The sequence below is a fragment of the Lycium barbarum genome, chromosome 10 (assembly GCF_019175385.1).
Source record: "Lycium barbarum isolate Lr01 chromosome 10, ASM1917538v2, whole genome shotgun sequence".
In the NCBI taxonomy this organism is placed as follows: domain Eukaryota; kingdom Viridiplantae; phylum Streptophyta; class Magnoliopsida; order Solanales; family Solanaceae; genus Lycium; species Lycium barbarum.
This window is the reverse complement of record NC_083346.1, coordinates 9,774,348-9,801,980: the sequence shown is the minus strand read 5'-3', so window position 1 is coordinate 9,801,980 and position 27,633 is coordinate 9,774,348. Positions and strand designations below refer to the sequence as shown.

General features: G+C 33.6%; 1 long non-coding RNA gene across 6 annotated transcripts; it reads left to right on the top strand.

The window, feature by feature from the left end:
• The first annotated feature begins 4,599 nt into the window (after positions 1 to 4,599).
• LOC132615612 (uncharacterized) lies at positions 4,600 to 8,918 on the top strand. 6 transcript variants are annotated; one of them, XR_009572765.1, is made up of 6 exons: positions 4,600 to 4,807; positions 5,929 to 6,076; positions 6,173 to 6,230; positions 6,480 to 6,618; positions 6,721 to 6,840; positions 6,966 to 8,918. It is a non-coding gene; the product is annotated as an uncharacterized LOC132615612 (long non-coding RNA). The 6 variants fall into 6 exon arrangements; XR_009572766.1 differs by having other exon boundaries at positions 6,721 to 7,015; positions 8,017 to 8,918; XR_009572763.1 differs by having other exon boundaries at positions 6,721 to 7,445; positions 8,017 to 8,918.
• The last annotated feature ends 18,715 nt before the right edge of the window (positions 8,919 to 27,633 follow it).

Sequence of the window (27,633 nt, the reverse complement as noted above, 5' to 3'; positions counted from 1 at the left end):
ACTGACAGATCGGATAATTAATATGATAAAAGCCAATAATATATACTGGGCCATAATATGTATCCCATGCCAAAAAAAATTAATAACTCGACAATTTAATGAAAGGAAACAAAAATCATTTTGGCCCCGAATGATATTGAGTTCACCATTTTCATAAATAATTGTAAAACATGTACCAAAAGAATATGTAGTCGCTAGTAAAAGATAAAACAAAAAAAGTCATTTACTTTATTTAAAATAATAAAAAGTACCATTAAATTAATACTGATGATTTAATTTTATCAATATGGTCCAAGAGCCAACATGAGAATCGCCATCAGCCACTTGTTTCCAAAAAATTAAATTGACTTCAGACAAATTTAGTCCCATCCAAAACGCAAATTTATTGTCTTATTTAATGCCAAAATTTAATCATTTTGGAGCAGACTTCAACCTTACGTGTCCACTTAAAAAAACTACTAGTCATATAAAGTTGATTACTTTCCATAAATTAAAGAAGATTAATTAATATTGAATTTAAGTTATATACTCCCCGCCCCAAATTATCGGTCAGTGTTTTGTTATTCAAAATTCGGATTATGTGAATTATGTTCGAAAGTTTTAAAATATTTTTTTATCATATTGACATAAAAAAAACTGCAATTTATAGTACTTACGTACAGTTTTTGAATTTCAAATTTCAAATATTTAATTTATCTAATTTAATTTAGTTTCGAAGATTGATCAAATTAACTCTTGAAAAGCAAAAAATGACACTTATCTTGGGGTGTAGGTAGTTTGTTAGTATAATAGTTTTATACTTTTAGTGTAATTAAACCCGTTATAGCAATATCACCTACACATTTACTCTAGATTACGAATTAATGTTGCTAAAAAGAATTATCCGCAATGTCCTGATATATTTAGTAAATATTTTTTATTGCTCAGTATGTCTTGAATTTAACTACTTCCCCTGTCCCAATTTATATGACACACTTTTCTTTTTAGTCTGTCCAAAAAAGAATGTCAAATTTCAATATTTAGAAAGAATGTAACTTATTGAGATGATATATAAATATCTAAGGCTTGTTTTGAACCACAAATTTCAAATGTCTTATTTTCTTTCTTGGATTTCGTGCCAAGTCAAATGGTGCTACATAAATTGAGACGGAGGGAGTAATATTTAGTTTAGTGACCAATAAAAGGGAATCATAAGGGGGAGCAGCCTTTCATACATATAAAGCTTAAACCATAAGCTACTCGAATGGAATAAAGAGAAACTGCAAAGAAAAGAAATAAAGAGAAGACATTAGCGTACACAAGCTAGCTTAGAATAATATAATTAAAGTTAGATTTACTAACTAAAAATATATTCTTTATAACTAGTGAATAATCACTTCACGTGATGAATTCTTGAAAAGCAATACGAGCCATTTTTTGGGTACAAATGAAATAATATTAAATAACATTTTCGTTTTTTCCTAATTTTTCATTTTGAGGTCACTATATGAGTTTACTTTTTCCTTTTTTATGTTACCATGTGAGATGAGTGCAAATATCTACTCTGCAGTTTCTATGAATTTTTAGTGGGGTTCTTCCACAAGAAAATAATGCCGAATTTGAAAATATTTTTGATTAATATTTAGGATATTCTTTCTATTTCTTAACATAGGGAAAGCATTAATCAATTTAAGTACATTGATATTATTTCTTCAAGTTAATCTGAGTAGCTTAGTTAAACCTCAAATACTTCTGACATCATAGGCGTGGTATATTAGCTAGATCTATAATACCCAAGCTCAACTGATATGATATTGTTCGCTTTGACTCAATTTTAAGATCTCACGGTTTTTGTCTCATTAGACTTAAGCTTCACTAGGACCACTTTTCTTGTTCAATAGCCACTGGTCCGTGGACTATTACACTTCACGAAGCCCAACTGTCTAGACATTGTCCAGGATAGAATTCACGAATAGCTATTTTTTAGTATATGTAATTGAAAAATAACTATTATTGTGGTGTTTCAAATTTTAAAGGTGAAACTCTCAAACATTTTCATGAAGTTTCACATTTAGAATTTAAAATTTCATGATAATAATTATTTTATGAAAATAGAATCGAAAAGTGATCAGTTATTTCTATCCTCATCCAATATGACTGACCTAACTGTTTTGTCCCATTGGATCTTAACACAAAATGGACTTGATAGCTGAATTTATTTATTCTCGGTTTAAGGCCTTTAATTTTCCTCTCATTTTGATTTATATTAAAATTTGCCTAAGAGAAACTTGTTAGAAAACTTTATACAATCCACACAAGATCGTGAGGAACTCACTAGACATCGACATAAATTTAGAATAATAGTAAGGACGCTTATCTTGATCAATTGTAAGACTCGATTGAAGGAAGTCATGATCTTCGTCCTGTTACTTTCTTTATGATATTTCTCTTAATGGGACAGAGAGAAAAAGAGTTGGTAATATACTTAAGGACCATAACCAATATATATAGCGAGACAACTTTTCAAAAGTAACCTTTCAGAAGTAGCGTAACTCTTCAAATGTAATCTTTCAGAAGAGGCGTAACTCTTCAGTTATGAACCCATCAATCATAACTAAAAAGTTAATTAGTTTTTTACGCATATAAAATCAATACCTTATAAAATAAGATTTATATACCAGACATAACACATTATTAGATCCAAAAAATAACCTTTCAGAAGCAGCGTAACTCTTCAAATGTAATTTTTCAGAAGAGACGTAATTCTTCAGTTATGAACCCATCAATCATAACTAAAAAGTTAATTAGTTTTCTACGCATATAAAATCAATACCTTATAAAATAAGATTTATATACCAGACATAACACTTTATTAGATCCAAAAATGGGCTTCTTTAATTGATAGCAAATCTATATATATACAACTATATTAAATATGTGAGTCCACTTAATAGAAATTTCCAACAAAACTTCACAACAAACTACCTTTCTAGTTCAACCATTTGCGATTTGTGGATTCGACAAGATCACTCATTCTATTTTTTCAGTATCACTATCTGCAATTGGCTTTTATTTGAAATACAGTAATGATTTTCACACAGTAAATAGTATAACTTACACTACATTAATAAATTTGTTTCACGCATAATCATTATGGAGTTTGCACTCAAATCCACCGTGATGATACAGAAGTGATGGAAATCAGGCATACGCAGCGGAAGCAAATAGTCAGGATCGAACTTGCATGTAATATAGACAATACATAATCAAAATGTTAATCAAACATAAAATTGATACTTATCTCTTGAAGCGTGACCGCGATCAAAAATCGAATCTTCAACCACGAACACACACCATCCACGAGATCGTCATCCTTTAGTTCCACAGTCTTCTGCTGTGTGACCCGAATAATACCAGAATTTGTGAAATTCGTGTGGGAGAATTTCTATGGAAAAAGTGTAGAAACTTGTAAAACTCTTAGCCTCCTTATGGAATAAGACCCCTATTTTATAACTACAGTTTTAGGGTTTTCACCCTTTTCCAAAACTTGTTGGGTCTTTATTTTCCACCAAAAAATAATATTCCATTTAATTCTTTATTATTCGGGCACAGCAGGGACCACAGAATTTAATTAACGAGGCTTCTTATTATGGAATTAATTCGAAATATCTGAATTAATCCTACCATAATAAATTATGAATTATTCCACTAAAAAATCGTAACTGCACTTCTCAGTACAATTTTGAAATCTTTCATTAAATCTTATTTAACTCCCCATGTTAAGATTACAGATACCAATCAATTAAATTAAATTACTGACAATCTAATTCATTGACTAATTGAATCCTTTATATTTCTGCTTAACTTACATCATGTGACGGATACAAAATCCATTAATCATAATAATTATACCAAGATTAAGAGTATAAGTACATTTAATTAACTAGAGAATTTGTTTTATATATTCAGTACAAAAACACTTATCTCTACTTGGTCTGTTCAATATATACAAAATGTACTAGCACAAGAAGATGGAACTATACCGTTCCCATAATGAAGATACATTATATTAATCTTGTGCTACAATCATACCGATGGCTTTGTCCAATTTCCATCTTAGATTGTGAACATAAATTTTATACTTATAAGAATCGATGATTCACTACTAAAAAACCAGCGTTTAGTGACGGAATATTAGCGACAGACCATATTCTGTCGCTGATTAACGACGGATTAGCTACGGAATGCTCATTTTGTCGCAAGAAAAGCAACTAAAATTTTATCTCATTATATAGCGACGGACTAGCAACGAAAACTGAATTTCGTCACTAATTATTAGCGCAAAATTTTGGCGCCTTAAATTTCACTACAGATTTAGCAACAGAAGAGGCGCGGCAAATTTTATTGTTATGTAGTGACGGATTCAGCAACGGAAAATCCATCGCCAGACCTTTCAATTTTTCTCCAAAAAATATATATTCATAGCAACGGAAAAATTCGTTGCAATATTAATTATTAAAAAAATTCAATGTATTATTTAGCGACGGAATAAAAAATCCGTCGCTAATCCGTCGTTAAATATTAAAAAAAAAATATATGCTAGGGCACTCATTTATTTCCTCTCACTCCAAACACACCCAACACAACACAGATAGATAGAGAGAGAGAGAGAGAGCGCCGTCTACATTGCCAATTTGCCACCGTCGTCGCCGTCCACGACCTTTTCCCTTTCTCTCTCTTTTGATTTAAGGTTTGGGGTTCACTCCTTTGTTGATTTAACCACCTGTTGTTGCTGTTTCTCAAAATCGACTTCTATTTAATTCATCAGGTAGAGTATTTGAGGTTGATTTGCTAAAATTTTAGGTTTTTCTTTTGTTAATTGTATCCGTGGGAATTTATGTATTGTGGACTTTTATGTGATTCTCGAATTTGATTTTCATTTTATCGCTTCCCGAAGTTGGAGGTTGCGATTGTGGTTGATGACTTAAGGGTTTCAATTAACTGATTTTTTTTAACATCGAGATTAGATACTTATTCATGTTTGCTTTTCATGTCTTATTTTTTGTATGTATTTCGTGTCCAGATGTGTTATAGAATTTAGATTAAATTATGTGTTCTCTGAAAATCATGACTATAGAAGTTAGTAGTTGCTCTATTTCACTTGCTAGATGGATGGGAATATGTTCCTATGTCGAATATGTACCATGATTTGGTTGTCTTTTGACTATAGAAGTAAGTAGTTGCTCTATTTCACTTGCTAGTTTTTTTTGTAGAATAGAAAAATATTGGACCCTTTCTTGTGTCATTTACATTTCTTTTCAGTCGATGGTCTATCAGAAATAGTACCCACTTGTGGTTGTAAAAATTTTGGGCCTGGAAAGTTTTTTTTTTTTCAATTTAATGTTGGTGGAGATACTTTTTTTTTCCCAGAAATGGACAAGAAAAAAGATGGGAGATTTTTTGTTTTGGTGGAATTGGTAATGCTATAAGGGTGAAAGTGAATTTGATGAATATGATTTTTTTTTTGTTTTAACTCGTTGTTTCGTCTTCTTCGTATTAAATTTAACGGTTACTAAATAACAAAACCTCATTAATGTTTTTCTTGTCTGTTTCTGCAAAATATTCTTATTCTTATTCATCGATATATGTGTGGATTAATTTTGGTGTTTGCAAGGTTGAGTAACGCGTGTCATCTTGTATTCCTCCTTTTCTACATTTTTAGTTATCTGTTATAGTTATATATCCTTCCTTTTGTTTTGAGTTTCTTGTAAGTTCTGTTTTCTCTAAATTCTCTGATGATATTACTGGGTTTTGATTGTAATGGAGAAAATGTCATAATTGCAAAGAAATTGAAGAATAGGGGGCAAATTTTGTTTTTTCATTTTCTTGTAAGTTCTGTTTTCTCCAAATTCTATAATAATATTACTGGGTTTTGCTTTGAACGCTTAGATTGCAAAGGAGGAAATGAAAATGTCATAACTGCGAAGAAAAGGAAGCGAACTTGAGTGTTGCTGGTGAAGTATAATCTAGTATGAACAACATTGATGAGAAGAATCCCAATGTTTCTGTTCGAAAGCGGTTTAAGTTTCCCAAAAAGGTTGGAAATTTTAGCTCAATTAGTGTATATCTATAATTGGAAAATATTGGATATGGTGTTTGGTTTGTTTATTCATAACCCATTTAAATTTTGCAGTTTTTTGATGAGTGTAATGGAGTTGATCATGCTTCTGTTCCTCGGAAACTTCGTTCAGGTTTGTATTTTGGTGAATTGAATTTGGAAATATCTGACTTGCTTATGTTTGTTATCTTATTGGATTAGTTTTGTGTTAATTGGAGCCCAGTGTGGGTCACTTGTTGCTTTCTTTTGTAAATTATAAGTTAATTCCTTTCCACTTTTTCTTTCTTTTAAAGCATGAGAAGATTCTGCATGTTTCTTCTTCTTCCTTTTTATAACTTTCTGAATAACTAAAAAGTTTGTGATTTTACTCTTTTTTTTTAAGGTGAAATGTTTCGTGGTTGAGTTAAACTTTGGAATTCCAGTCCATCTCTCCGCCTTTGCCAAATTTCAAAAAGATGAATCACATGTCAGATGGAGCTGAAACATTAAGGAAATATGTCAGCAAGTCCAAGCTTAATTTGGTTAGAGACTTGTAAATTTTGCGGCCTTTTCCTTTTACTAGTTATTTTTGTCTCCATGGTTCCTCCATCGAACAATTGAATAATGACGAGTTTTAAATGCAGATTCATTGTGGCTCGAGTTATTTTTCTGTTTGTCGGTATTTTTCTTAAGTTCGCGATGCTAAGGTGGATTTCATAACTGAAAAGTGATAAGATATCACCGCTTTCTTTAAGTCTGAAAAGGTCAGATTTTTAACTTCTCCTTTGATCTTTATAGAGAACACATAATATTGGTTTGTGTTGTGGCGCGATGCTTGAGTAATATGTTTTAGGACTTAATTACTGACTTATTGAATATGGCATGACAGAAATATGGATTCTCCGGAGTTTAGAATCTCTGTTAAAGGTATTAATAAAGGTATGCAGTATGCCTTAGAATACATGTCTATAGGTGTTGATCGTGTTCGTTTCCTTTGAACTTGAATGCCGATAAAGATGGCTGAATACAATCTATGAATTACCAATGTCGTTTCATGGTTTTCAATTACTGAAATAGTACCTAATTGTATATGTGTGTGTGTGTGTGTACGACATAATTTTGCTCTAATGTCTGGTACAAGCATGGCAACACCTCATATTGCTGGGGTAGCTGCACTAATAAAGAAATACAATCCATCATGGACACCATCAATGATAGCTTCAGCAATATCAACCACAGCCAGCACTTATGACAATTTTGGAGACCCCATTATGGCTCAAGGGTTTGATCTTTATAGCTTGTACACTTCTGCTCCTTTTGTGTTTTGGTGCTGGCCTTGTCAACCCCCCTCGTGCAATTTCTTTAAAAGGTAAAAAGTTATTGTTTCAAGTCATGGTCCGATTCTTTAAAAGGTAAAAAGTTATTGTTTCAAGTTATTTTTGGAGTAGCTAGGGAGAAAAGATGTAAAGATAGCATAGAAATTTCTTAGAACTCAAAATATGGAAGAACTTAACCAACTCAAATAAACTAGTAACTGATACTTTCATCTGAAATTTACATCCTTAACAAGATATATGCTGATTTTTCTTTGAGATTGGAAAGAAAGTTTACCGCTTCACTGCTATATTAGTGTCACTTTTACTTTGTTTTAGAATAAAATAATACATGTGATGTGAATGTAGAATAATTCTACTTACTTCATGCCCATTGGCACTATAATTGCAGTTACACTTCCCTTGCATTTATTATATCTTTGTTCACATCTCTCATGTGATTTGCATTGTGTTTCTTTATGGATTGCTATATGGCCAACTAATTCTTCATATACATGCATGTGCTTTGGTTCCTTTTGCCTTTTTTTTTTTTTTTTAAGTTCTGCCTGTATTAGTGTTTTAAGCTAGTAATTTCTCCCATTGAATACAATTTAAATTTTTATGCAGGAGCAACCCCCTGATTGCATACTAAAGGACGCAAAAAACGCTAGCAAGCTAAGTTATTCAAGTTTGCTTGGGAGCATTAATCCTATAATCCTATGAGCAGATCATACCTTTCTTATACTTATACTTGAGCATTTGGATACTTTTCTCCATGTTACTTATAGTTTTGGTGTAAAGGGTTCTAGCTATGACGTGTAGATAGTTGGGATATTTTGTTAAAATGGATGTGGTTGAACAACACAAGCATAGTGTATTGTATACATTTTTCAACCATCTAAGTGCTATTAATGCAATTGATTAAACTTATCAGTAAAACAGAAAGGAAAGCATGAGCAGAAGGTGTAAACTTGTGGTATATGGTATTAGCTTAGTGCTAGCAGCCAATTAACTCGTGGTATATGGTATTAGCTTAGTGCTAGCATCCAATTAACTTGTGATATATGCATTTTGTGGGGCTTGTTTTAGTTTCTTTATAGTCTAAAGTTTTGGTTTCAAGTCTGTTTTGATGTTGATAAGTAATGAAACATTATTGATTGAGAGCAGTTCTTTCTCAGGATTATACGGCTTAAGTTGTAACCGTGATAAGATATCGGATGGCTAAAGCTCTTTTAATTTTTGCAAGATGCCAAGGGCAATGATGTTGATCTCAGTCTGATATTGATCAATGTGAAGCATATTACGAAGCTGCTGGGGGAACAAGGAAGAGAAGAATATATGGTCTTGGATCTCAAGCACAAAGTTATCTGCTTTTTGTTGGAAAGAACAAAATTATGCACTAACAATACTTGATGGATGTGTGGGTTCTTTTGGTAGTTGATAGCTTGGTGTTGTCGGTGTTTTGGACTTAACGATTAGGATTTCGCTATCTATTTTGAATCTTTTTTATAAATATTATTTTATGTGAATGTCAGTTATTTTTAAGGGTATTTATTACTTTGTATTTAGTATGTTTCAACAGGTGTATTTAAAATTAAAAAAAATCGGAAGAAAAATATTTGTGACAGATTTGCGACGGATTTTGGTCGTTGCTAGAGGGAAAACAGTAGGCTACAGACTGCGACAAACATTGTATTGTCGCTAAATGCAGGCACAAATAATTCAAATATTTTGCGATGGATTAGCGACAATGGTTTTCGTCGCTAATTTACTAAAACGACGAAATGAAATATGAAATTAGTCACGGAATTCATAACAATAGCAACAAAATAATCCGTTGCTATAATGTGGAACGAATTTCATGCGTCGCTACTCTGTCGCTAAGTTTGCTACGGATTTCATTTTTCCGTCGCTAATAGGTTAGCAACGCGCAAAATCGCAGCAGACGACATTCCGTCGCTAATCCGTCGCAACACATGTTTAGCAACAGATATATGCTGATTAGTGACGGAATACGTCCGTCACTAAACGCTGTTTTTTTAGTAGTGATTTAATCTTCCGTGTATAAGCTAAACTCTATACACTAAATCATCTACTATATAAGTAAAGGACATACATGCTACTACATGATCTACTTAACTCTTTATTAAATAATGAATAAATAACTATTCTATAATAAATACTATATCCAAACACATGGTTAATAGTATATATCCCAACAAGAAGAACATTCGAGTCTATACGTTCCGCAAAGGTACATAAAATCAAGCAATTAATCAATGTATTTTGAATTTACTAAACAAAAAAGATCAACCAATTAATCAATGTATTTTGAATTTACTAAATAAAAAAAGTGAAGTGTTATGATTTATAAAAATAGTATAACATATGCGGTTTCGTTTTCTTTTATTTCATAATTATTACTATGTTGACAGAATTTTTGACCGAAGTAAGTCATTATTTCAGCCAATTCACCAAAATAATACGTTTTTTTTTTAAATTTACAAAACTAGAATAAACGTATCTCGCAATAACAGATTAGGCATTCTTTTATTCAAAAAAATCCAACGAGCAAGAAAGTTAATGGTGAATGGTGTTAAAGGGTAGTTTGTTACGGTGAGTAACGTTTTATGTCTAATACGTAACTGATGACAATAACGTTTTTACAGAATTCGGGCACGGGCAATCGAATCCTACCCAGAATCTTGCAAATTGGGAATCCTTCTGATTGATTTACTTATAAAACGTTATCGAAGTTTTTTGGTGAATATGTTCTTCCCCCTTATTGTTAAAAAAATTCAGCATTTTGCACATAAAGAAAAACAAATTAACCCCAAATAACAGCACGCTGATAATGACATCCATCAATGCCGAACTAATCAATAAAGCCACAAGTATTCACAACTTACTGTACCCCTTAATTGGTAGAAAAGAATTTAGAGTAGAACCTTATCTATGCATGTATACAGAATTGCATTTATTGTATTAAGATGTATAGCAAGTTGATTTCCTAGTCTCAAATTCCATGAACCCAGGAAAACGTTAACATGTTGCAGTGTTAAAACGAAACACGAATAAGTACTAAAAAAAAGAAATTCTAAGTTGATCGGTCCTTATAAAAGCCTTAGCCAAACATACAACTTTAAGTGTAGTGTTTTATTTTCCTATGTCACTGGTGTTTACTGGACATCTTTCTTGATTCTTTCGTAATGCATGCTTACAAGTTCAGAGAAACGTTTATTAGTAACTATGAGCTTCAAGATTGCTAATCAGAAAAAATTGGTTCACAGAAGGGGTATTTTTTTAGCAACAAAGATGCTTGTTAGAATCCCATCCAGAAATTAGTACATATCCTAAAGCCATGTTTCCCAACTAAACAACGCTTGCTTTATCCATGTCATCTATAATAGTACCGAGGAAAAACATCTCCTAGTTCCAATTATCCCTAAATACTTCCAAAATTCCTTGATATATATCAAAGGGTGAAAGAACATTAAAAAAGGTGAAAAAACATGTGCAAAATGTTAGAAATTTTTAACAAAAAGGGGAACAACATATATAGCAAAATCGTTGGCAACATTTTATAGGTAAATCAATAAGAAGGATTCCCACTTTGCAGGATTCTTTGCAAGATTTGATTGCCCGTGCCTGAATTCTATAGAAACGTTATTGTCAATTACGTTTTAGCCTGAAGTTGTAACTCTGAGTTACGACTTTAAGATCAATTAATGTCAGATTTCGTAGAAGGATTGCCCGTGTCTGAATTCTGTAGAAACGTTACTGTCAGTTACATATTCGGCATAAAACGTTACTCAAAGTAACGAATTACCCTTTAACACCGTTAATCATTAACATTTTTCTCTGTAAGATTTTTTGAATAAAATAATGTCTAATACATTGCTGCGGAATACTTTTATTCTAATTCTGTAAATTTTTAAAAAAAATGTATTATTTTAATGAATTGACTGAAATAATAGCTTATTTTGATCAAAAATTCATATTGATGGGAGAGACCGTCCAATAATAGAAACTTTTCTAGTGGTTGTTGGCGACAATCACTTTTTACAAGAGTATCCAAAAACAGAAAGTAGATACCTATCAATTATTAGACCCAAAAGAAAAAAGAAATAAAAAAGACAGCAATAGAAATACACTTAAGAGGAAAAGAAGATACTCCCTCCATCCCATAATAAGTCATCTTAGTCAAAAAAAATTGTTTCATAATAAGTATCATTTTAAGAAATCAAGACATAAATTGACTAGTTTTTTTTAATACTACCCTTAGACAAAAAATGACAAGTTAAAGTAACATCTAAATGATAACTGGACAAGCCATATAGTAACTTGGTATTGTTGAATTCCCAATGTCAAAAATATTACTACTTGTGCATGCTCTAATAAAAAGAAAAAAATAATTTATTTTTATTATATAGAGGTAATTTAGTAAACTTCACATTGCATTATTGGTTTCTTAATATGCATGTTTTTGGCTAAGGTAACACTTATTATGAGACGGAGGGGTATATAGCTATCAAATAGACACGCACAAAAAGAAGAGTTTCAAGTTTATATATTATCAATGTAAATAATTTTTTACACTGTCAAGTTATTTAAAGAATATCTATAACAGTAGCAGAGCCATGATTTGAAGTTTATGGGTTGATGATTCTAACATTTTTAAGTTATTGAGTTCTAAATTAATATTTTGTACATACTAAATGGTTTTCTTAGATGAACAGAGTTTGGAACAAATTTGTTGGGTTCAATCGAACTTGTACCTTGGTCTCTGGCTCCACCCTACATATAAGTCTCCTTAAAACATGGGATTTGAAATCTAAAAAATAAAAATATTAGATTTCAAAAAGAAGAGTTTCAGGTTTATAAAAATATTAAAAGACAAAACCTGATGGTGTAAATATTATTTACACTAGCCACATATATTATTTAACGGAAAAGAGCCAAAATTACCCTTCAACTATTGAAAATGGAACAATTTTACCCTCCATTTGGAAATGGTATAAAAAATACCCCTACCGTTAATAAAATGGGTCACTTTTGCCCTTCAAAACTAACGGAACTCCATGTCATTTTTTTCGCCACTTTTAACTTATATAATTGCTTACATGGACCGCCACCATGGAATAAAACATAAGCCACTCATTTTCTTCTTCTCCGTCTTCAAAGAACTTATTCTTTTTCCCAACATCTTTAAAGAACTCTTCACTGTATCACTCGATGGTTGAATTTTAGCCTCGCTGGAAACCTCCCTGCACCACGACTCTGCCGTAGCTCCGCCGATTTCAAGCTCTTCTTGATAATCATCTCCATTAACCACTTCCTCAAAGTCCAAATTCAACAAAAAAATAAAAAAAAATTGGGTTGAAGTCTAATGTCGACTGAATAAACCCAGTAAATTGTCCAGACCCAAGTGAGCATACGAAAAGAATCAGCCAAAGTAACTCAAAGAAACTAGAAAGAGAGTAAAGAAGTAGAACCCAATTATAATGGTGAAGAAGAAAAATAGAATAAGGATCTCTGTTGCACCAAATTTTCCCAAACTCATTGATAAGAGAGATTCAAGGAAATTGATTTTATATTAAAATGTACATCTGCATGAAAGATGCCGGATTTGAGAGGAAAACTAATTCGGGGATCATTTTCTATTGTGAAACTGAAAATGGACAATGCATGTATACATGGATAATTCATGCTTTGTCAATTTTATTTGTTCATTGTTGTATGTTAGTTTTTTTTTTTAATCCTCTAAATGGAATCAGAATTTGGAAAAATTGGATTTTATTCTCGAAAAAGAAAAAATGCTTCAAATTTGATGATATGTTTTGCAAGTTCTGCAAGGCATCAGGTGCAATGAACCTAAGACTAGTTAATGGAAGCAAGAAAGAATTTGGAGATAAAATTTTGATTAAATAATCTCTTGTTACTCTTTGACAAACAGAAGGACGGGAGCTGTGGGGATGAAATTGAAGGACCCGAGGGTTCTTTAAAAATGGAGAAGACGACAATGGTTATAATCAAGGGATGGGGTATGTTTTATTCCATGGTGGGGTCCATGTAAGCAATTATATAAGTTAAAAGTGGCGGAAAAAATGACATGGAGTTCCGTTAGTTTTGAAGGGCAAAAGTGACCCATTTTATTACCATTTCCAAACGGAGGGTAAAATTGTTCCATTTTTAATAGTTAAAGGGTAATTTTGGCCCTTTTCCGATTATTTAAACTAAAAAAAAAAAAAAAAAAAGAGATAGTTATCAAATAGATTTTTTTTAGAAAGGAAGATATATTGCTATCAAATAATATGCGACGTCTACCTTACGTGTTCATTTCAACTTTATTGCCGAAAGTAAAGAAAATGACAGAAACAAAACTAGCAAAGAAAAAGAAAATCTTTTAGCAAAAAGATAAAGAGAAGGGAAAATGGCTTACCAGGGAAGGGAAAAAAGAAATCCCCTAGGGGGAAAGTGGGATAAAAAGGAGGATTAAACTCAGTAATGTCTTGTCTTCTGTTACAAGGAAATGTGTTTAATTATGTATCCTTTTCAGTTGCTTTTTATCTTTTTAACAATTGATGTGAGAGACAATAATACTTGATGTAAAATGAAGTACAGTAAATTTTGTCGGTATAGGAAATAATTTTCTTGGAATTCAGGATCCAACTTTCACAAGTAGTGGATTTTGAGTTGCAATAATTTTAACTTAACATGCCATATATTGTGTAGCTTACGGCTCTTAGAAAAAATGTTTTCGAAAACAAAAACCAAGTTCTTTAGGTGTTTGAAAATTTTCTTGGAAATAATTTTCTTGGAATTCAGGATCCAACTTTCACAAGTAGTGGATTTTGAGTTGCAATAATTTTAACTTAACATGCCATATATTGTGTAGCTTACGGCTCTTAGAAAAAATGTTTTCGAAAACAAAAACAAGTTCTTTAGGTGTTTGAAAATTAAGCCAAAAGGATTTTTTGAAAACTAAATTGTAACAAAAGTTGATTTTTCTATCAATATTAGTAAAAACGAAAACTAAAAAGCTTGAATGAATTCGGATTTTCTTAGATGATTTTCACAAGTATTTACTTTCGGGCCAGTGTTTTGCAAAATAACTGAAAATTAGTAAGAACTAAGTAGTAATTAACAAAGCAGTAGACACCCCTTTATTGAAGTTCTTGGTTCTGAAGTTTGTTTGAACTTCAAGACATCATCATAGATGTTTACTTGTATAATTTTTGAACTTCATAAAAACTTTCTCAATTACTTTGCTGCATTTTTAAAGGGAAAAGGGCACAAATTTCATTTCGTAGCCTTCTTTAAACATATTTCAGCATACGTATAAAATTGCATTATTGTTGTATAGAAAATCTATCATATGTATAGAAATTAAATCATTGTTGTATAGAATATATATCTCTACAGTATATGTAAAAACTGTATCATTGTTGTATAATTTTTGTTTAATAAATGTATAATTACTAATTACACATGTTTTGAGATATTTTTTGAATGCTCAATCAACGTATACTTACTAATTATACACATGCTATACATGTTTTGGATTTTTTTTTTGAAGGTTCAATATGAATTTTTTTCGTCGATCCTTAGTGGCGACTTTTTAATTTTTTGTGGCAACTAAAGTCTCCACAAAAAGTCTGATCTTTTTTATAGTGAACCTTTAGTGGCGACTTTTCGAATGTTTGTGGCGACTTTAGTCACCGAAAAAGTCAAATTTTTTTGTAGCAGTGGATTGTTGGGCTAGCGCTTGACAATATTTTGGACCGAACAGCCAATTCGCGGTATTAAGCCCAAACATGGGCCAAACAAATTTTTTAGAATGGCCACTATGTGTCCTTTTTCCTTTTTAAAATGTGGTTATTTACTTATGTGTCAACTATCTTGCAAATGCTGACTATATGCTAAAGTTGGCTACCTGGTACCATTTGGGACTTTTAGAGGACTACTTAGGCGGGTAAAACACCTATTTACCGTATTGTAATTTACGTAATTCACCCATTAAAAAGTTAGTTAGTACAGTCTTGCAAATGCTGACTATATTCTAAAACTGTAAGAGTTTGCATGATTATATACCCCGAAGATATACAATCGAAAAAATAGTTGAATTACACTGTCGCATTCTATTAGCGGAAGATGTACAGCATATAATCACTGGATATTTTGCAAATACTTTTTTTTCCTAAATAGGTATTAATTGTAATATTTTTAAAAATAAATATATGCAGATAATTATTTTTGGCCGCATGGCATTCCCGTTAATGTCCCTGTCATTTTTTACGATTTTGTTTCTAACGACTAACGAGCAATGTAATTGACATGGGCTTTGCAGAAAAGCCCAAAAATTGAGCCATATCCAATCCAAATAATCTGCTTAACGTGACCCTTTTAGCAAGTCATTGGCACTTATGTCTCTATTTTGTGTTGGTCTTTCATTTTTGTTCCTCATAAAATAACTTTTTTCGCAAGGCATAAGTTTATATTTTCGCATCATAATATCCCACAAGTTATACATCGCATGACTTTTTCCCTCAAAAGAACTTGTGTTCCGCTAGGCATGAGCATAAGTTCAATTGCTACAGGACAAAATTAAGGACTAGTCCATTTAAAGGACAATAATTAAAGGCCAGCTCATTTGAGGGACAAAACGGGCAATTTCTTTGCGAAATTATTTTTTATTTTTATGTCGGAGTGGGGGTTCGAACCTAGAACCTCAGGGTTTCTACGTGAAGGACAAAAATCAAAGACCAACAATTTGAGGGGCAACAATTAAAGACCACCCCAAAAGAAGGGCAATTCTGCGAATTGCCCGTTTGGGATTATATAGCTGTCAAATCTATATGTATGTACGAATATAAAGTTAAGGATAGACAAGGTGAGGTGGCACGTCTCTATGGCCTAGAAAGCCATTTATCTATTTTCTCCTTTTTTTTTTTTTGAATTTTTCTTGCTTTTAATCCGTTTTATTTTCATTTATGAGATATTTTAAAAAGCCCAAAAAAACACCTCATTAATTATCATTATAATAAAATCCTATCCTAACCGTCCTTTGAAAAGATTAGATTAAAGACTCTATTATCTCTTCCCCTTTCCTATAAATTAGCATGTACTTCCCTATAATTCGTATTTATTAGTAATACGTATAATTGATAATGTAGCAAGATGCCAAGACGTGATATTCTGGCAAAAGAAAAACTTATACCTCTTCCCCTTCCCTCCAATTAACATTAACAATAATTAATACTATGTACTAATTAATACTGGATACTATGTACTAATGTTAACAATTTACATAGCTTTGTCACTTTATTTGCAGTAGGGTTGCTTGCAAACTTTTGCCCAAGATGGACGCTTCTCTTATCATTTGAGGCTATGGGTCGTTCCCCCCTTTGGTTGCATATACAAATGGGCAATTTGCAGGATACGCCTTCGTTGTGGGGTGGTCTTTAATTTTTGGCCCTCAAATCAGTGGTCTTTAAGTTCTTTCCTTCGCTAAAAGTCTCTTGATTCCGAATTCGAATCTCCACTAAATTAAAAAAAAATAAAAAAAAAATCACAAGGCATAAGTTGGGATTCGCAGGACAAATTATGTCTTAAGGCAAAAAAAAAAAAAAATTGCTGGAATTTTGCAAACCTCTGTTTTAAGGCCTAACTTTGGGCAAATCATTAAGGCCTAATTTTGGGTAAAAGTTTGCTTTAAGGTAAACTCATGCCTTGCGAATCCCAACTTCTGCCCTGCAAATCTCAACTTATGCCTTGCCATTTTTTTATTTTAACTGAGTCTGGGTTCGAACCCAGGACCTGTAGGGATCTAGTAGCTCAGTTGGTTGACTACCTGAACTTTCACCTTATTGGTGAGGGTTCGAATCCCCATATTGTAATCCCCTCCCCATTTCCTCTTCCCCTACCCCCTATGTAATAAAAACAATTAAAAAAAAAAAATCAGGACCTCTGATTGTTAAGCGAAGAGCAAATATTAAAGACCACCAATTTGAGGGGCAAAAATAAAAGACCACCCAAAAGAAGGCCAATCCGCGCAAAAAAAAAAGTATACAAATTGTTATATACAAAGATGATGAGCACAACTTACAGAAAAGAGGAAAAAGAAACAAATGAGAAATGGTGTCTTTTCTTTTTCTTTCCTTTTTTATTTAGACTTCTAAAAGAAAACTCCTATCCATGGAATGGTACGATTATAGAGTATGGGTTGCTTGGTGATTTAAATACTGCAATTGATGTGTTTTGGTACTCCTTTGACTATATGTGATTCGAATCACATATTCTATCAAAAATAAAATACATGGCTTGCTGAATTTACCACATTTAAAGGTTTTTTTCTTCATATAATTTAGGTATTTAGACGACTTAATTTTACTTCAAATGCATCATATATGTGCTCCTTTTGATTTGTTGGTTTTGATTTCTTCTTTGTTCATCATTATTTTATGCAAGAAAATATTTTTTTCTTATTTTTTCGTGAGTGACCACAGGAAAAATAATTGTCCATGAACAGGGATGTGTTGACAATAGTTGATTATTGCTTTCACTAACATTATTTCTCAAAGCATTAAATACCAAAAGGTTTGATCTTATTTGATAAACATTGTCGATAAAATTATACTCTCTTCTAGAAAGAGTTAATTGATTGAGAATAAAATTTAAGAACTTAATTTTGTCATAAAATAGTATGTTCCTTTTAAACTATTGCGTCATCTTCATTTTTCAGATATCAAATTTTCCTCCAGGCTAATGAATATGGAGGTTTTCGAGATGAAGGCGTGAGCCAAGAACTCTTCTAATAATAGTGTTATTATGTTGTTTAATATTCAGGTCATTTTTATTGTAAAGATCTTCAATTATTAGAGGTAAGTGATGTTGCTAAATTGACTATTTATTGTTTAGTTTTTAAAAATACGGAAGATATTAACTTTTAGTATTCAACGCCTTACATATCCAAGAATGGATGCTAATAACAAGTACTTTTTAGTTGTTTTATCTTCCCGTTTAAGTTTTGTACACAATAGTGGTATTAACTGAAAGACGCACCAGACCTTTTGTTGTTTATTTATTTTTTGATGATAAAAATAGAGAAGTCATAGGGCTAAGGGAAAAAGATTTGTAATTGTGATTTAATTTATTATTTGAAATCAATATCTTTTTACTTATACACATGGGTTTGTTCTTTTATCTAATTTGGACTTTGTTAAAGAAGATTTAAGTATTTTGTTGTAATGATTTATTTTCATGACCACGCGAAGCGCGGACAAGTTTTCTAGTAGATGTATATATGCAACGTCTACCTTACGTGTTATTTCAACTTTATTGCCGAAAGTAAAGAAAATAACAGAAAGAAAACTAGGAAAGAAAAAGCAAATCTTTTAGGAAAAAAATAAAGACAAGGGAAAATGATTTACTAGGGAGAGGAAAGAAAACCCCTGGGGGAAAAAAGTGGGAGAAAAAAGGAGGATAAAACTCAGTTATGTCCTGTCTTCTGTTACAAGGAAAATGTGTTTAATTATGTACAATTTTCAGTTGCTTTTTATCTTTTTAACAATTGATGAGAGACAATAATACGTGACGTAAAATGAAGCACAATAAATTTTGTCGGTATAGGAAATCATTTTCTTGGAATTTACGATCCAACTTTCACCGGTAGTGGATTTTGAGTTGCAATAATTTAACTTAACATGCCATATATTGTGTAGCTTATGGCTGTTAGAAAAATGTTTTCGAAAACAAAAACCAAGTTCTTTTGGTGTTTGATAATTAAGCCAAAAGGATTTTCTGAAAACTAAATACAATTTAATTTAATTATAACAAAATAATTTTTCAGTCAGTAGTAGTATAAAAAAAAAGGGCAGCCCGGTGCAGTAAGCTCCCGCTATGCGCGGGGTCCGGGGAAGGGTCGGACCACAAGGGTCTATTGTACACAACCTTACCTTGCATTTCTGCAAGAGGCTTTTTCCACAGCTCGAAACCGTGACCTCCTGGTCACATGGCAGCAACTTTACCAGTTACGCTAAGGCTCCCCTTTCTATCAGTAGTAGTATAGTAAGCACAAAAACTAAACCATCAAAAGATGTGGTGCAACGGATGGGGCTGCTCCTCCCTTAACCAGAGGTTTCGGGTTCGAGCCTTGGTATGGAAAAACCCTTGGTAGGGAGCGCACGAAAACTGAAAAGCTTTAATGACTTCGGACTTTCTTAGATGATTTTCACAAGTATTTACTTTCAGGTGCGTGTTTGTATAATAACTGAAAATTGGTCGGAACTAAATAACAAAGCAAGTAGATACCTTTTTGAAGTTTAAGAAAATTTTCTGAAATTTGCTTGAACTTAAGGACATTGTCATAGATTTTCACTTGTATAATTTTCGTTTTGTACATTGTTTTGGGGTTTTACCTGTAACCGTTTGAACTCTAGAAATATTTTCTGAAGTTCGTGTGACTATATATTTCTCAATTACTTTGCTGCATTTGTAAGATGTGGTTATATATCGACTAGTATCTTGCAAATGCTGGCTATATTCTAAAACTAGCTACCTGATATCGTTTGGGGACTTTTACAGGACTACCACTACCTAGATGGGTAGAAAACTATTTGCCAGTATCATCATTTACAGAATTCTCCCATTAACTAGTTAGTACATGTAAAAATGGAAAGATGATGAGAGAAATCATCTCCTTTTTCTGTATATTCAATGCACTGTACAACCATGTATAAATACAAAACAAAAGGAATAAAAAATAACAAACTATTACAGCTGTCCTATTCTTATTTGTTTCCATCCAGCTGTCCTATTTTTGTTTGTTTCTACCTAGCAACCTATGGGATGATAACAGGTAATTACAATGGAATAATATGAGTGTGTGTACGAGGCCCACACTCATATTATTTAAAGTGTTCTAGATAATTCTATGTACAAGGCCAAAATGTGCGTGGGCTGAGTGTGTGTACGAGGCCCATTTCATGAAATATTGATGTAAGCCCAAGTCCAATGAGTCCACAAAGTCTTTTATCATTTTAGAGTTCAGACAACATTTTGAACAAGTCAAAATATCCCAAATCATTTCGTGTCAGTCTCTCTAATACTTGTCCTGTCATCTTCTTCAATTGAATTATCAGTATCACTATTTTCTCTACCAACATCCCCCCTCAAGTTGGAGGGGGTTGAAAACACACCCAACTTGTGAATTAAATGGTGATGAAGAGGGACGGTCAAGGGTTTAGTGAAAATGTCGGGTAGTTGAGAAGAAGATGGGGTGAAAGATAAAGAAATAAGACCGGCAAGGAATTGTTGTCTCATGAAATGGCAATCAAGATCCACGTGTTTGGTACGCTCGTGGAACACGGGTTTTTTGGCGATATGTATTGCGGCTTGACTGTCGGAGTGAAGTGAGACAGGCAAATCGATGGGAACTGAGAGATCGGAGAATAATCGAACCATCCAGGTCAATTCAGCTACAACACGACGCATTGACCTGTACTCGGCTTCAGCTGAGCTTAAGGAGATGGATGTTTGCTTTTTGGATTTCCAAGAGATGGGAGATGATCCAAGGGTAATGTAGAAACCACTCATAGATTTTCGTGAATTGGGACAAGATCCCCAATCGGAATCACAAAGCGCAAGTAGTTTGAAAGAAGGTGAAGAAGTCATAAATAAGCCCAAACCAGGATCTTTCAGAAGGTATCTGAGTACACGGAATGCAGCGTTCATATGTGAAAGTCTGGGGTCTTGCATAAATTGAGAGAGGTGTTGAACAGTGAAAGCAAGATCCGGCCGTGTATGGGTCAAGTAATTCAATTTCCCCAATAAATGCCTGTACAAGGTCGGATCTTGAATGGGAGCACCCGTGTTGGCAAGCAATTTTACAGTTGGATCAAGAGGGCATGAAACTGGTCGAAGTTTAAGAGCATCAAATTCAATCAAGAGATCCAGTGTGAATTTCCTCTGACTAAGTATAAGTCCAGTCGACTTTCTCAACACTTCCATACCAAGAAAATAATGTAAGGTTCCCAAATCCTTAATGCGAAATTCTTGATGTAGAAAACCTTTGAGTGGATTTAGCTCATTAATGTCATTACCTGTTAGTAGAATGTCATCGACATAGATAGCAACTATTGCAATAGTAGAATTTGTTCTCTTAAAGAACAGAGAATAATCATTCAGTGAGTGAGTGAATCCTTTAAAATTTAAGGTAGCAGTCAATCGAGCGTATCACTGTCTGGATGCTTGTCGCAAACCGTAGAGAGATTTCTGTAACCTGCAAACCTTATTAGGAGAATTATTGACCAAACCAGGAGGAAATTTCATGTACACTTCCTCCTCTAATTCACCATGCAAAAATGCATTATCAACATCTAATTGGAACAGCCCCCAACCTTTCTTAACTGCAATAGAAAGAATACACCTGATGGTAGTCATCTTAACCACAGGTGAAAAAGTTTCATTAAAGTCTATACCCTCTCTTTGCACATCACCTCTAATGACCAACCTAGCTTTCAACCTTTCAATAGTACCATCTGAGTGTTGCTTTACTTTGTAAACCCACTTACAAGGCAAAGCCTTTTGACCTTTAGGAAAGTCTACCACTGTCCAAGTTTTATTGAGTTCAAGTGCTGAGATTTCTTTTGACATTGCATCTTGCCAACCAGGGTGCATAGCTGCCTGAGTATAACTGATAGGTTCATGTAGATGTGATAGAGAATTAAGAATAGCTTGATTAGGTGAAGACAGACCAGAAAAAAGAAAATGGGAAGGAGTGACAGGTGAAATAAAACAAGAGGATGTGACATTGGTAAGTTGTAGAGCATTGCAAATGTAATCTGTCAAGTAGGTAGGAGTGGTACGAGGTCTAGAGGATTTCCTGATGATGGTTTCTATCATAGGTGGAGATACAGAGAAAGTAGGAGTCGAATTTGTGGAACTACATGTTGAACTGGAGGCAGGGCAAGGAACAAGACCAGGAGCAGTTGGACTGGAGGGAGTGCAAGAAACAGGGCTAGAAGCAGGACTTGGTGATTAAAGAAGTAGAGTAGAAGTAGATGAATCATTAGAACCAGAATCAGGAAGATTAGGTGATAATTGTCGACTGGAGGAAAGGGAATATCAGAGGAAGTAATAGGAGGAGCCCAATCAGTGTTGTACAAGGAAGCTTGAGGAATGAAGGAAGTTGGATTCTAACTAGTCTTAAGAGATGCAAAAGGGAACACATGTTCATGAAAAACCACATCCCTAGAGACAAAAACTTGTTTAGTGGAGATATTAATTAATTTGTATCCCTTTTTCCCATGGGGATATCCTAAGAACACACATGAAACTGCCTTAGGTTCAAATTTTGTTTTGTGAGATGATGCAGTGGAGGCAAAAAAAAAAAACCAAAACATCTGAAGTACTGATAATTAGGCTTGGTTTTAAACAATACCTCAAAAGGTGTTTGGTAGTTTAACACTTTACTTGGGAATCTGTTTATCAAAAAAGTGGTCGTTAATAGGCAATCTCCCCGGTATCTAATAGGCAAATGTGACTGAAATAACAAGGCCCTAGATGTTTCCAACAAGTGTCTATGCTTTCTCTCCACAACACCATTTTGTTGTGGAGTCCCAACACAAGTAGTTTGGTGAAGAATTCCTTGAGAGGATAAGTATTCAGACTCTATTTTTCCAGTCCCCAATTCAAAAGCATTGTCCAACCTAATGCATTTAACTTTCTTATTGAATTGTCTTTCTATCATAGCAAGAAAATCCTTGAGAACACTGAAGGCATTAAATTTATGTGATAACAAATAGGTCCATGTTCCCCTAGTGAAATCATCTACAATGGTGAGAAAAAATTTATAACCATCATGAGTCATGTGTTTGTAAGGACCCCAAGTGTCCACATGAATAAAGTCAAAGCAGATTTGGTGGATATAGAACTGGAAGAAAAAGGAAGCTTAGATTGCCTAGACATAGGACAAACAACACACTGAACAGATAAATCAAGACAAGATACATTAGGAACTGAAGAAATTCTTCTCATATTAGATAAAGGCATATGACCAAGTCTATAATGCCATAGATAAGTCTTTACATTGGAATTGAAATAACTGACATTAGAATTAAAGATAGAAGCAGAAGAAGCTAAACAATGCTTTCTGCTGGAAACTAAATGACTACTAGATGCTATACTAGGCTTGAATTTAGCTCCTGCAGGACTTGTCTTGACAAAGTAGAGTCCCCCTGCTTCTTTACCAATTTCCAATGGCTTCTTCATTGAAGGGCCCTGTAGAAAGCAAGAAGTAGGGGTGAATAAGACATTTTATTGAAGTTGTTTACACAGCTTATGAACTGAAAGAAGGTTAAATTTAAAAGATGGGACATAGAGGACATTGTGTAGAATTAGATTAGGCAGGATAGAAATAGATCCATAATGTCTGACTCTTACTTTATGTGAATTAGGTAAAGTAACACAGATCTAAGCAAAGGTCTGAAGTTAGATAAGAATTGCTTATTAAAGGTGATGTGCTCAGAAGCACCACAATCCATGATCCAGGATTGACTATTAATTTGAACAAAACAGGCATAAGAATTGAATTTTTTTGTTATACCAGCACAATTTGCATTTGCAGGGGTCTCAGAACCTTCAGCGGTTTGCTTTCCTAGTTTCATTTGCTGAAGCAGCTGTAATAACTCTCCAATGTTCTCTTGAGTTAGTGACTTAGGATTCCCAGAACTGCTTCCAGCCTGCTCATACCCCTCAGCTATTCCTAAAGCATTGTTCACATGTGATGTGTGCTGGAATTTCTTAGACTTAGTAAACTTAAAATCAGGTGGAAACCTATGAATCTTGTAGCATTTGTCAATGGTACGTCCTATCTTCTTACAGTAGGTGGAAACAGGTGTGTTTTTCTTTGCATCATAAGGTGCCTTATGTCCCCTGTTATCATTGAGCCTTCTGTGTCCACCTGACTGATCAGCAACAAGAAAGGAAGCTGAATCTCATGGATAATGAGGAGTAGAGTGTATTTCTCTTTGCCTCTCATCTTGGATCACCAAACAATAGGCCTGTCCAATGCTAGGAAGTGGTGCAGTTAGAAGAATGTTACTCCTCACACCTATGAAAACCTCATTAAGACCCATCAGAAATTGCAGCAGCATACCATCTTGAATGGCCTTAAGGGTTTTGGTCTTGGAACCACACTTACATTCACACGAACAAACAGTATATTTGTTTAAAGCATCTAGTTCATCCCATAGATTCTTCATCTTAGTGAAATAGGCTGATACACTGCTATTACCTTGTACTACTGCATTGAGTTCCTTTTGTAACTGAAAAAGCTTTGCTCCATTTGCTTGTCCATATCTGTCTTCCAGGTCACTCCAAAGCTCCTTGGCATTTTTGGAATAGAGCACACTTTCAGCTATCTCTTTGGAGAGAGAATTCAACAACCATGACAACACCATGTCATTACAACGACTCCAATTCTTTTGCAAAAGAGGGTCAGTAGCAGAAGCAGGGAGAGTACCATCAATAAAACCTATTCTGTTTTTAGCAGAGAGAGCTATGACAACTCCTCTTCTCCATCCTCCATATCCCTTGCCATCAAAGGTTGTGGAAACAAGGTTCATGCCAGGATAATCAGAGACATGAAGGTAACAAGGGTGAGAAGAATCAATGTTGAGGGTAGCAGGAACAACAGGAGCTGCTGTTGTTTCTGTTACGATTGCATCAATGGTTTCACTGGTGGTTCCCATTTAGCAAAAACGATGAAGAACAGAAAAAAAAATATTAAGGGTTTGTAGGCAGATTTAGGCCTACTCTGATACCATGTAAAAATGAAAAGATGATGTGAGAAATTATCTCTTTTTTCTGTATATTCAATGCACTGTACAACCATGTATAAATACAAAACAAAAGGAATCAAAAATAACAAACTACTACAGCTGTCCTATTCTTATTTGTTTCCATCCAGCTGTCCTATTTTTGTTTGTTTCTACCTAGCAACCTATGGGATGATAACAGGTAATTACAATGGAATAATATATTTATAGTGTTCTAGATAATTCTATGTACAAGGCCTAAATGTGTGTGGGCTGAGTGTGTGTACGAGGCCCATTTCATGAAATGTTGATGTAAGCCCAAGTCCAATGAGTCCACAAAGTCTTTTATCATTTTAGAGTTCAGACAACATTTTGAACAAGTCAAAATATCCCAAATCATTTCGTGTCAGTCTCTCTAATACTTGTCTTGTTATCTTCTTCAATTGAATTATCAGTATCACCATTTTCTCTACCAACAGTACATTCTTGCAAATGCTAACTATATTCTAAAATTGTATGAATTTGCATAATCATATACCTCGGAGATATACAATCGGAAAAATAGTTGAATCACACTGTCGTATATGCTTACAATATACATCCACTGGATAGTTTGCAAATATTTTTTCTAAATAAGTATTAAGAGTAATATATTAAAAATAAATATATTCAGATAATTATTTTTGGCCGCATGGCATTCTCGTTATTGTCCCAATCATTTTTCCAATTTGTTTCTAACGACAATGTAATTGACATGGGCTTTACAAAAGCCCAAAAATCATTATTATTTTTGCGCAGATTGTCGTTCAAAGGCATTGGTCTTTAATTGTTGTCCTTCGCTTAAAAAAATGATCGAAATACCCTGAGGTTTAGGGTTCGAACCCCCGCTATGTCAAAAAATTTAAAAAAAAAGTTTATAAGGTAGGGGTTGGATTCACAAAGCAGAGTTTGCCTTATGCGTGAATGTATACTTTGCCTTCAGAGAGAGTTGCTACCTTAAGGCAAACTCTGTCTTACGAATCCAAACTCTGTCTTTTTTTTTTAAATTTTTGACTGAGTGGGGGCTCGAATCCGGAACCCAGAGGGTTTTAGGCGAAGGACAAAAATTAAAGACCAACAATTTGAGGGACAAAAATTAAAGACCACCCTGAATAAGGACAATCGTGCAAATTTACCCATATCCAATTGAAATGCCCAGGGTCAGTTGCACTTTGGCCTTATTTTGTGCTGGTCTTTAATTGTTTCCCTTCAAATTGACCGGTCTTTAATTTTTGTGGATATTCTAATGCGTAACTTATGTCCCGATAGGCCCAAAAAAATTGCACGGTTTGTACTTCAAATGAGATGGTCTTTAATTTTTGGCCGGATTCCTTAAACAACTTATGCCCCGGAAGGCATAAGTTCCATTTGAGGGGCTAAAATTAAAGACCAGTACCAAATAGGCACAAAAGTGCAAATGACCCCCTATAGGCATAAGTTCGATTTTTTTGAAGGGAAAAAAAAATCAAAATCAGCCCATTTGAAGGGTAAAAATTAAAGACCAATCCATTTGAAGGTCAAACCGTGCAATTACTTCAAATGCGCAATTTGCTTAACTTGCCCCGTTTAGCAAGGGGAATTTTACATAAATGACTACATTTTGTGGGGTTTAAAATTTGTCATAGCTACAGTTTCAATATTTACATGGCATAGCTACCTCTTTTTTTCGCTGTATCCGTTTTTTTTCCGTTGTATTCATGAATACAACGATTTTTTTTTCTTTTTTCACTGTATTCATGAAATGACCATCTGTATTCATAAACGGGCTCGTTGCATGAATACAACGAGTAAAACTGAACACATAAAAGCATATATACTCCAAAAATTAACAAATACACCCTAAAAAATGAATACAATCTAAAATATTAACAAAAAAAACTTAAAAAAGCGAATACAATCATCTTCTTCATGAATACAACAACACCAACCACTAGTTCCGGCCAGATCTGACGAAAATTTCACAACAACAACAACAAACAATGCTTATGCTAAAAAATACACCCTAAAAAAAGGAATACAATCGAAAATTTTAACAAAAAAAGTGAATACTATCGCCGTGTTCGCGAATACAACAACTTCCGACTAGATCTGACACCAACACCACCAGATCTACGAAAACATGGCCGTCACCAACAACCGCTGCTGTTATCCTTCATCGTCATCGTCACCAACAACTCCGCCAAAACGAAATCGAAGCTTGTTCAAGAACCCTAACAATGTCAGAAACGTTTTTTGTTAAAATAAAAAAAAAGGAAAGAAGATATTCAACAAAATACACATAAAGAACAACTAAAAACGAAAGAATTGTTGTGTGTGTTTTTAGAGAGAGAAATAAAATGGGTGTGTTTTTAGAGAGAGAAGATAACTGAAGAAGAAGAAGAAGAAG